Below are 10,970 nucleotides of genomic sequence, written 5' to 3' on the forward strand. Positions count from 1 at the left end.
CCCCAGCCCCCGCCGGTTCTGTGACGCAAACCCCCTAGAGGCTCTTTTCACGGATCGTGAGAAGAGCCTCCAAGTGATATATGTATATGGGTCCTGCATTCGTGATCAGACAGGTAAATTATATACTGGTTATGCTGAATTTACTGTTCTTGAGGCTTTTGCTCTACCAGCTCTGTCCAGTGCACAACCGGCTGAGCTAGTGGCACTTACTTGTGCCTGCACTTTGGCCTCTGGAATCAGAGCTACGGTGTATACTGATTCAAGGTATGCATTGGGGTTTGTCACTCTTTTGGGATCCTTTGGAAGGAAAGGGGTTTCCTCACTTCCTCAGGTATGCCTATTTCCTATGTTCTAGTAGTTGCTGCCCTTCTTGAAGTTATATTACTTCCCTCTGATCTTGCTATTGTATATTATCGTGCCCATGTTTTTTCTAAAACTCCTGTCCTTCAGGGTCCTCAAGCCCCAGTTGTGTTGGCTGCTCAACTTCATGAGCTACATTCCTCTTCTGAACTTTCCTTCCTGCAGCAGACTGTTTCTCTCTGGGAACATGCTGGCTGCACACCAGCCCATTTTGTTCACGTGTTTCACCAAGGATCACATGTGAAAAAAGGGAGGATTGTTAGATTCGTTGGTTTGTTCTGATCCTGTGCCATTTGTCAAGCGTACAACACTGCAAAATCTACCAAGGCTAAAGTACTATCAAGGCCTTGGTCGTAAGGTTCTCTCCAGAGCCTGAAGATAGACCTTGCTGATTTTGTCTCCCTCAAAGAATTTAAACACCTGCTGAAGCCTACCCTAGCAGGAAGGCTGATGTTGCCACAGTGGCCAAGAAATTGCTCACTGACTTTCTTCCTAGGTTTGGCCTACCTCTGGGAACACATTTTACCAGCGAAGTCACTCAGATGGTTTGAAAATTCTTCAAGTTTATACCCCTTACCATCCTCAAAGCTCAGCTAATGGGAGCGAAGAAAATTGGACTTGAAGGCCACACTGACTAAGACTGTCAAAGATACTGGCTTGTCCTGGCCAGATGCCCTGCCCTATGTACTCCTAGCTATAAAAAGTATTCCAAATCAAATACATGGATTAACACCTCATAAAATTGTGATAGGAAGTTTACTGAGGGTGAGAGTCGAATCCCGGGTGAAACTAGTACAGGACAGCTTGGTACAGATATTATATAGTATTGTGTAAACCTGACTAAGGTGCCTCAGTCTCTCCACTCACAGGTAAAGAGGCTCATATACTTCCAAGCACTGAGGCTTATCATCCTTTAAAGCCTGGTGAGAGAGCTTTAAGCACAAGAACTGTCTGGCACCAAGGGGGACTGATCCTTTCCAAGTGCTGTGGGTCACTCACACTGCTGTTATTTGGAAGGAAAACTACCTGGACTCACATTTCTCACTTTAATAAGGTGCACTCACCAACACATGAAAATCCAAAGCCAGAATAAACATCAAGATGAAAATGACTCTGATAAAATTGGGACTGTTCAGATTTCTGTTCTTTGTCTTTCCAATGTACAGAGAGAACCTAATTCTTACATTGTCTTATCAAGTAGCCCATGCTGTAAATGAGATTGACTGCTGGGTATTTAATCATATGCATGTCCATGCCAAAAGGTGTGTGTGTGTGGGGGGGGTGTTTATGATCCCTATTCCTTTAAATGCTACTGAACTATCTGCCAATGATTATGCTACCTGGAGAACTGGGCCAAGTACAACCTGGGCAGATATGCAAGATGAAACTCGTTCTTACCTATATGTGCAACCTAACGAGAGAGAGTTTTGTTTCCAGTATAATGGTACAGGTTAACCAGTGTGAAAGAGATACTGTAAGGTCACCTTTATAAAGAATGGGGCTAATATAAATGGCTCTTAAAAACCAAATGTAATTCCTTTTGATTGCTCCATTCAAGGCTATAATGAACAGGTAGCCCTCTACATCAGAACATGTAACACAGGATACATGATGTCTCTGACCATGTGCAGAAGGTTCAATAAGTAGCTCAGGTACCCCTAGATCATACTAAAAATATTTTGGCCCTGGTTGAACTGCTGGCTGCCAGATTTGAGAGCCTGGGAAAGAGAAATTTTAGCAGTTTGTTTTATTATCCCCATTTTTATTGTTCTTTTTATATGTTGAGGTCATGTTATTGAAATGCTATGTGCAAACTCTAAACAAATCAGATGCCATATATGCCCGTCTCAATCTGAACTGCGTGAAATTCGTACCAAGCTGCACAAAAAAGAGGCATACCTGCACAGGGGCGTAACGATAGGGGGGCAGGGGGGGCACATGCCCTGGGTGCCACTCCCTGGGGTCATGTGGGGGGCGGCCAAAAGTGCCCCTGCCGATCCCCGAAAATTTACCGAAAATTTTTTCTTGTTGTTTGAATTGCCGCCGCCGCCACACAGACCAACTTAGCGACCGAGCAGCAGGCTGCAACCAACCGCACCACCAGCCACCTCTAGAGAAGCCCGGCGGGCGGCGGCCACAAGCAGCAGGAAGCGGGGGGAAAGGGAGGGCGCCGGGCGGGGCGGCTCTGCGCAGCTGGATTGGGACCAAGTTGTTCGCCAACGCCTTCGCCTCCCTCTGCCTTCCCTCTCGCGGAGTGACCAGAGAGAAAGGGAGCCATTTTGTTCGTGCTCCAGTTGCTCACGCCAGCAGAAACTGCTCAGAAGGCAGGAAGGTCTTAATTTCCTTTTTTTGCTCCATGTTTCGGCCGTTGTAGCTTCCGGGCAGCAAAGTTATGGGGTGAGTGCAACACAGACTGCGAGAAGGGGGTGGGGAGCGGGGGATCGAAAAAGCAGGACTGTGAGCCAAGCCGTGCTCGTGGCCCTTTAAGAGTGCAGGGCGCACGGGCTGGATGTGGACGTATAAGCACCCTCCCTGTGCCTGAGTGGGATAGGTTGTCTGGCAGGGAGGGCGGGCTGGGAGGAGCCGTCTTCGCATCTGCAAACTCTGGACTGGGAAAGAGAGAAGGGGGTAGAAGAACTGCGGTGGGGAGGAAGAGGAAGCCAAAGCTGAGGGAGCTGTGGCTGGTCTTTCCTAGCAGCACAATCTCTGCTCTTCTTTGCAAGCACTGCTTTTTAAGTTATTGTTCTTTAGCAGGAGCTTCGGCTGCACCAGCCTTCAAATGACAGAGGGAAAGGGGAATGTCCAGGAGATTAACAGGGCAACTCCAAGAAGGGCAGAGAGCTTGGGAAGAAGAGAAACGGCTGAGACTTTGTAGTGCTCTCAACTCTCCCCCGCCAACCCGCTCCCTCACACACACTTACATAGTGTTTGTTGGGAATTCACCTCTTCTGCACATCCAGCACCTTCACCTCCAAAATACTCTTCCAGGGCATAGCGCTGGTCGTCTGCAACCCGAACCCCAGAAGCAAAAAGCGGTGTGTGTGTGTGTATTGGGTTGGAAGCAATTAAATAACCCCTTCCCCGTGGGGGCTGGTGCAGCCAAAGCTCCTGCTAAAGAACGAAAACTTAAAAAGCAGTGCTTGCAAAGAAGAGCAGAGATTGTGCTGCTAGGAAAGACCAGCCACAGCTCCCTCAGCTTCGGCTTCCTCTTCCTCCCCCCCGCAGTTCTTCTACCCCCTTCTCTCTTTCCCCAAGGGGTTATTTAATTGCTTCCAACCCAATACACACACACACATACACCGCTTTTTGCTTCTGGGGTTCGGGTTGCAGACGACCAGCGCTATGCCCCGGAAGAGTATCTCGGAGGTGAAGGTGCTGGATGTGCAGAAGAGGCGAATTCCCAACAAACACTATGTAAGTGTGTGTGAGGGAGCGGGTTGGCGGGGGAGAGTTGAGAGCACTACAAAGTCTCAGCCGTTTCTCTTCTTCCCAAGATCTCTGCCCTTCTTGGAGTTGCCCTATTAATCTCCCGGACATTCCCCTTTCCCTCTGGGGTGGCAGGTGATTGGGGAAGCTGGCTGCAGCAGCTACCTGGCAGTCAGAGAGGTGAACGGAATCTCTCTCCCTTCCCCTTTAGTCATTTCTGTGTGGTTTTCTCCCTCCCCGTTGGATGCACTGTGTATGGATGTTGTAAATGGAATATATTGTGCATATATTGAAACATCCTCCTGATAAACCTGTCAGGAAGTTCTTGCCGCTTGTGCCTTCTTTCTTTTCTTTTACTAGTGTTGACTTTACAAAGGCAGGATTGTATGTGTTGACTGGCTCATCAGGCAGCAGAAGCAATGCTCTGGACAGCCCTGTTGTGTGGGATGGGAAGGGTTACATCTTCCATGAGTTTGTTTTAAAAGTTTGTTGCTGGAGGGGATCTGGAGAGCATATGCCCTTCTGGCAGAGAATCTGCTACATGAATCTTTGCTCTCAGAAAGGAAATTAGTGTGTCTTCTGCCAGACTTGTGTTCCCAGCTATGAACTCCACAGCCTGGTTTTATGGGAAAGGCGGTATGCCTTCCTTTTTATATGCCTGGTGTAGTGTGTGAAAATTGCTCAGATTTCAAAATATCGGAGGCAAGAAGACCTTTGCTTATTCCCTGACTTCTTGCCCACTCTGCTATGCAGGCATTGTAAGTCTGTGGGAACCTGGCTGTGATGTGTCAAAAAAACAGGTTGCTCACCTGTAACTGATGATCTGGTAGAGATCCGTTGATATCCATTAGAATGGGTTCTGCGCCTGCGCGGAAGCCTCTCGGTGTCAAGTTTTACAGCTCCTTCCAGGCGCCTGCGCCCCGCCCCACGTGACCACGTGGCTATTTAAGGCGGGAGGAAGCGCAGGCTGCTCGGTTCCTTGGAGACCGCCGAAGCAGTCATAGATTCATGAAGATTCACTGTAACAACCTATGGTGCACTGCAGAGGGGAGGCTCGGGAGGGTCTAATGGATATCAACGGATCTCTACCAGATCATCAGTTACAGGTGAGCAACCTGTTTATCTGGTACGGGATCCGTTGATATGCATTAGAATGGGTGTTTAGTAAGCTCCAGAAGGAGGAGGGAGCAGTGCCTCATTGCAACACCCTTTTGAGAACACCTCTCCCAAAGTTCGCCTCCGCAGCGGACCGTAGGTCAATGGCATAATGTTTTACAAATGGTTCTTCAGAAGACCATGTAGCTGCCTTGCAGATCTCCGTGAAGGGTACTCCAGATAGAAATGCTGCAGAAGTGCCATATGCTCTGGTGGAATGTGCTTTAATAGTCTTTGGAGCCGGCACGCCTTGAATTGAATAGGTGACGCAGATCGCATCCACTAGCCAGTGCGACAATCGCTGCCTAGACAGCACTTGGCCCTTAGAAGAACCTCTATACGATATCAGTAGCTTCTTAGACTTTCTGAACTGTTTAGTTCTTGACAGATAGTAGAGCAGTGCTCTGCGGACATCTAATGAATGTAGAGCCTTTTCTAATGGTGTTGACGGGGCTCTAAAAAAGGTTGGCAGGACTATGTCCTGATTGACATGGAATTCTGAAACTATTTTGGGCTTAAATCTGATGTCCGGGCGTAGAAGAACTTTATCCCGGTAAAACCAGGTATATGGGACATCCATGCGTAGCGCAGTCAGTTCGCTAACCCTCCGGGCCGTTGTGATAGCTACTAAAAAGGATGTCTTCAAGGAGACATGATGGAGAGTAGCCGTGTTCATTGGTTCAAACGGCGGTTCTGTCAGCGCAGAGAGCACTAAAGATATGCTCCAAGGTTCAATAGGTTTGCGTGTAGGAGGGTAAAGATTAGACAGTCCTTTTAGGAAATTTTTACATGCCGGGTGGGAGAAAAGTGTCTTACCATCCCACTCAGGATGTTTTGCTGTAAGGGCAGCCAAGTGTACTCGTATGGACACATTAGAGAGACCTGATTCCTTAAGGTTCGTTAGATACAGTAGAACTTGTCGTATGGACGCCTGCCGTGGCCGAAATCCATGCGTTTCTGCATAAGTCGAAAAACGCCTCCACTTGCTAGCATAGTTTTTTCTAGTGGATGGTTTCCGGACGTTCAGCAAGATTTTCTTCAAAAGTTTATCCGCCATGCTGTCAGTTGAAGCGTTAGTACTTCTGGGTGTAATACCCGACCGCGTTCCTGAATCAGCAGGTCTGGGCGATTTGGTAGCCTTTTGTAAGTATGAGAGCTCAGTCTGAGTAAATGCGGAAACCATGGCTGGCGTGGCCACCATGGGGCAATCAGGATGCACTTCACAGGGGTATGCAGGAGATTGGCTACGATTCTGCTCAATAGTGGCAATGGTGGGAACATGTAGCATCGTTCCATTGACCAGTCTATCTGGAACGCGTCCCCCAGAGAGTCCGGGTCGTGTCCCGCCCTGGAGCAGAAGCGTCTGCACTTCGCATTTTCTGAAGTGGCAAATAGGTCTATTTCCGGTGGACCCCATTGGCTGAAGATCTGTTGAAGATACTGGTCGTTCAGTTCCCACTCGTGACGTCCCCTGGTGAACGAGCGGCTGAGATCGTCTGCTAACACGTTCTCGGAGCCCTTTATGTGAATTGCAACCGGCGTTATGCTGTTCCTGATGCACCAGTGCCAGATCTGGATGCTCAGAGCACAGAGGGATCTGGAGATTGTCCCCCCTTGCCTGTTGAGGTAGGCTATAGCTGTGGTGTTGTCCAATTGCAACTGGACTACCCTGCCCCGTAACATGGGGAGAAAGGCCTTCATGGTTTGGAATACAGCTAGCAGCTCTAAGAAGTTTATGTGCAGGAGACTCTGGCTCCGCGTCCAAAGGCCCTGTGTAGTAGCGGCATTGCAGTGACCCCCCCATCCGCGGAGAGAGGCATCGGTTGTGACCCATACGGATGGGAGTTGGACGTGGAAAGGAATTCCCCTTTGCAGATTCGATCGCTGGGTCCACCAAGAGAGTGACTTCAGGATAGGCAGTGGAATCGTCAGCAGTTTCTCGGGGCTGTCTCTGAGTAGATTGAAGGAGGACAGGAACCACAGTTGCAATTTCCTCATTTTGAGGCGAGTATAACGGACAGTTGTTTTGCATGACGCCATCAGGCCCAACAGACGTTGTACATGCCAAGCGGTTTGTTGTCGCGTGGACTGGAAAGTCCTGACTAGGGACGTTATGCTTTGAAACCGGTCCTCTGGCAGGAACGCCCTTCCCAATGTGGCATTGAGCTGCGCTCCAATGTAAGAAATGGACTTTGCTGGCGTTAGCTTCGACTTTTTCCAGTTGACCTGTATGCCCAAGTCCCGGAGAAGCTTCAGCATGTATGTTATCTGTGATAGTAACTCCTCTCTGCTCCTCGAGGATAGAAGCCAATCGTCCAGATACGGATACAGCTTCAGACCCCTTGTCCGCAGATGGGCGACTACCACTGCCATACACTTTGTAAAGACACGGGGAGCTGTGCAAAGGCCGAATGGCAGCACCCTGTATTGGAACAGTGATGTCCCCACTGTAAACTGTAGATAATTTTGATACGAAGGTCGGATCCCAATGTGAAAATAGGCATCCTTCAAATCCAACGTTACAAACCACCTTTCCAGATGTAGAAGAGGTAGGACGTCCTGCAACGTCGTCATCCGATACTTTTTCACATGAATGAACTTGTTCAGATGTCGCAAGTCCATGATGGGCCGAATACCTCCGTCCTTCTTTGGAATTTGGAAGTACCGAGAGTAGAATCCCTCCCGGCGGTTTGCCCATCGTACCGGTACTACTGCTTTCTTGAGTAGGAGTTCTTCCAACTCCTCTCGAAGAGCTGGTGAAGCGCGTGTGAACCGAATTCTCCTGAATTTCGGTATTGTTTTGAATTCTATTGCATAACCTGATTGAATGATCTTTAGGACCCAACGATCCGATGTTATGTTGCGCCATGCGTTTGCATGACTTGCCAGCCTGATTGTATTGGCGGCTAGTGGGTCCGGTTGAGGGATGTTGTAGACCAGACTCCATTGCTCGTTGGTGTTCTGGGAGCAGGAGAATAGGGAAGTACCATTTGTGGACGATGGGCTGACTTGAACTTCAAAGACGCTGTTTGTTTCCGTCCGATTGTTTGTTACGTTGGCTGGACGCAAATTTCCCTTTTTGTTGGGTTGGTCTCCTAGAAAACTGATGGTAAGTTTTCCGGAAGTCTCTACGGTCCTGCTGTCTATACGATGAACCCCGTCTATACGAGGTAGGTTGTCTATTCCCATAAGACGTGGATTGTGAAACCGTAGAAGTGAAGGTTTTAGCAGTAAATTTTGACTTCTTCATCTTCTCCATGGTGGCATCAGTTTCCTCGGAGAAGAGACCTTTGCCGTCAAAAGGCAGACCCTCAATTTTGTCCTTCATGTCCTGTTGCAGGTTTGCCGATCTCAGCCAGGCGTGTCGACGTAAAGTAACGGCAGTTGTGATGGAGCGGGATTCAGATTCTGCCAGGTGCTTAGCAGTACTCAGCTGTTGGCAGGTAAGGTCCCCTGCCTTTTGTAACGTTTTCCGGAACCTCAGTTTTATTTCATCCAATGTCATGGAATCCAGATCTTTTTCTAGATCTTCCCAAATACAGTAACTGTACTTAGACATACAGGCTAGATAGTTCGCTACTTTGACCGACAAACAGGAAGTAGAATACAATTTTCTTCCCATCACATCTAACTTCCTGCCTTCTTTATCTGCAGGGGTAGTATGACGTCGAGTAGATTTGGAGGACGTGGCACAGTCGATGACCAACGAATTAGGGACTGGGTGTTTAAAGAGGTAGGTGTTATCTCTTTCCTGAACTCGGTAGAGTCCTTCCAGTCTTTTAGACGTTGGGGTGGAGGTGTGAGGGACTTCCCAAGCGCACTGTGCAGCATTTGAAATTATCGGTAGCAGGGGAAGCGCCACGGGTTCAGCCGACTGTGATCTACGCATGAAATTGTAGACAGGATCGTCTATTGTCTTCAATTGCGAACTAAGATCCAACCCCAGTGCATTCGCCATACGTTTAACATGGCAGTGGTAGGCCTTTAATTCCTCCGTTGGCGACACATGGGATGGAGTAGCCACATCAGGAGATGGGTCCGCTTCAATAGTTTCTCCATCGGACTCAAAGTCAGATGATCCATGATGACTTTCACCAGATTCTGCGTCTGAAATAGAATGGCGAGATGGTGATACAGCTTTCCTCGGGTGTGTGGTAGGAGTAGGGTCAGTTTGTGCATCCGCATCAAGGAATTTTTGAACATTTGTTTGGGTTTGCACGGAGGTGGTGTTGACTTTCGTCTGTGTCCCCACGGTAGAAAATGCTCTGTTGAGAGGTAGAGCAGTTGTCATGGAAGACCTCCATGTCCGGTGCTCTTGGAAGTCATAATCTGCTCCAGGAGAAACAGTCCCCGGCAAGGCCAATTCTGTTGAGGGCGATACTTGATGGCTGAATCCACAAGTGTGCCATGGAGTTGGCGAGGCAAGTTGCCCAGCTGTTAGTACCGTGGTCCCAACTTTGAAGGTTGTATTTCCCTGATAGGTAGCGGGAGTGGTAGCAGTAGAGTCCAGCATTTTAATCAGTGGGTCTAATTGTGGAGCATCAACCTCTGCCGTCTCTAACATAGTAAAAGTCATGGGTGCTCGAAACTGTGGAGTCACGGTTGTGACATTCACCGGGGTATTCAGTGCTGAAGTTTGAATTTCTTCTCTCGATATCGACGGCGAGCGAATCGGTGTCGGCGCCGGTTGTAGGTCTCTTGTAGTCGGTATCGAAACACTTGTAGCCTGAGAAGGCGGAGGGAATTCTTCCATCGGCATCGAGATGTTTGGAGTCGATGTCGAAGGACCTTGGGCAATTGGATCTAACGTAACCGGTATGGACGGATGCGTCGACGTCGAGGTAGCAGCAGGTCTCGATGTCGACCGTGGCTCAGTAACTGTCGGCCTGGACGGTGGTGTCGATGTCGAACTAGCAGCCGGTCTCGATGTCGACCGCGGCTCAGCAGTAGTCGGTATGGAAGGCGGTGTCGATGTCGAGCTAGCCGCAGGCTTCGATATCGACAAGGGTTCAGCCGGAGACCTCGATATCGAAGTCGATTCTGTAGGTGGCGAAGGTTGTGGCGTAGATTTTTTCGGCGCCGTACTCGTCAATTCCGAGACGAACACAACCTCTTGCGCTGCAGTCGGCGACGGTGTCGATTCCGACAAAGCTCGGTGCCGTGATTTTTTGGCGGGAGCAGTTGCGGACGCCATCTTTTCTCCCGGCCTTTTCAAGGACTTAGGGGATTTCTTGGGATGAAGCTTCGAAGTTTTAGACTGGGCCAGACCCAGGTCCTTCGAGCTATGCGGCTGAGGAGATTTTGAAGAGGGCCCCGATAGGACATCATCATATAGAGCAGCCCTCAAACGCAACTCGCGATTTCTCCGAGTTTGCTTCGAAAATGATAGGCAGATTTTGCACGCTGTAGTCTTGTGGGCCTCGCCAAGGCACAAGAGACATAAATTGTGACGATCCTGTGAGGGCAATTTAGCTTTGCACTCTGTGCAGCGTTTAAAATTACGTTTTCCTACAGGGGAGTCCATGGTACTCACAAGCCGAAGTCAGAAGCCAGAAATCAGTCCGATCTTTCGCCAAACAGTGGAACAAGAAGGCCAAGGTAAGTTCAGTCCGGGTCAAAACGATAGTAGTAGTAGTAGAATAGTCAAACAGTCCAATATCAAAGCCAGTGAATCAAAACTGAGAATTTTTTCCAAGGATTCAGTCGCGAAGGAGCCGTAGAAACCAAGTGATTTCCACGGCGGTCGCAAAGGAACTGAGCAGCCTGCGCTTCCTCCCGCCTTAAATAGCCACGTGGTCACGTGGGGCGGGGCGCAGGCGCCTGGAAGGAGCTGTAAAACTCGACACCGAGAGGCTTCCGCGCAGGCGCAGAACCCATTCTAATGCATATCAACGGATCCCGTACCAGATCTGCCAGATTCAGTCTGGAGCTTGTGCCCATTGGGGCTGGTGACTGGCAGGCTTGATGCTGCAGCTTATCATTTCAACTAAAGCAGCCTATGCCTGCTGAATGGCAACCACCCCATTTTG

This window comes from Hemicordylus capensis, chromosome 2 (assembly GCF_027244095.1).
Source record: "Hemicordylus capensis ecotype Gifberg chromosome 2, rHemCap1.1.pri, whole genome shotgun sequence".
In the NCBI taxonomy this organism is placed as follows: domain Eukaryota; kingdom Metazoa; phylum Chordata; class Lepidosauria; order Squamata; family Cordylidae; genus Hemicordylus; species Hemicordylus capensis.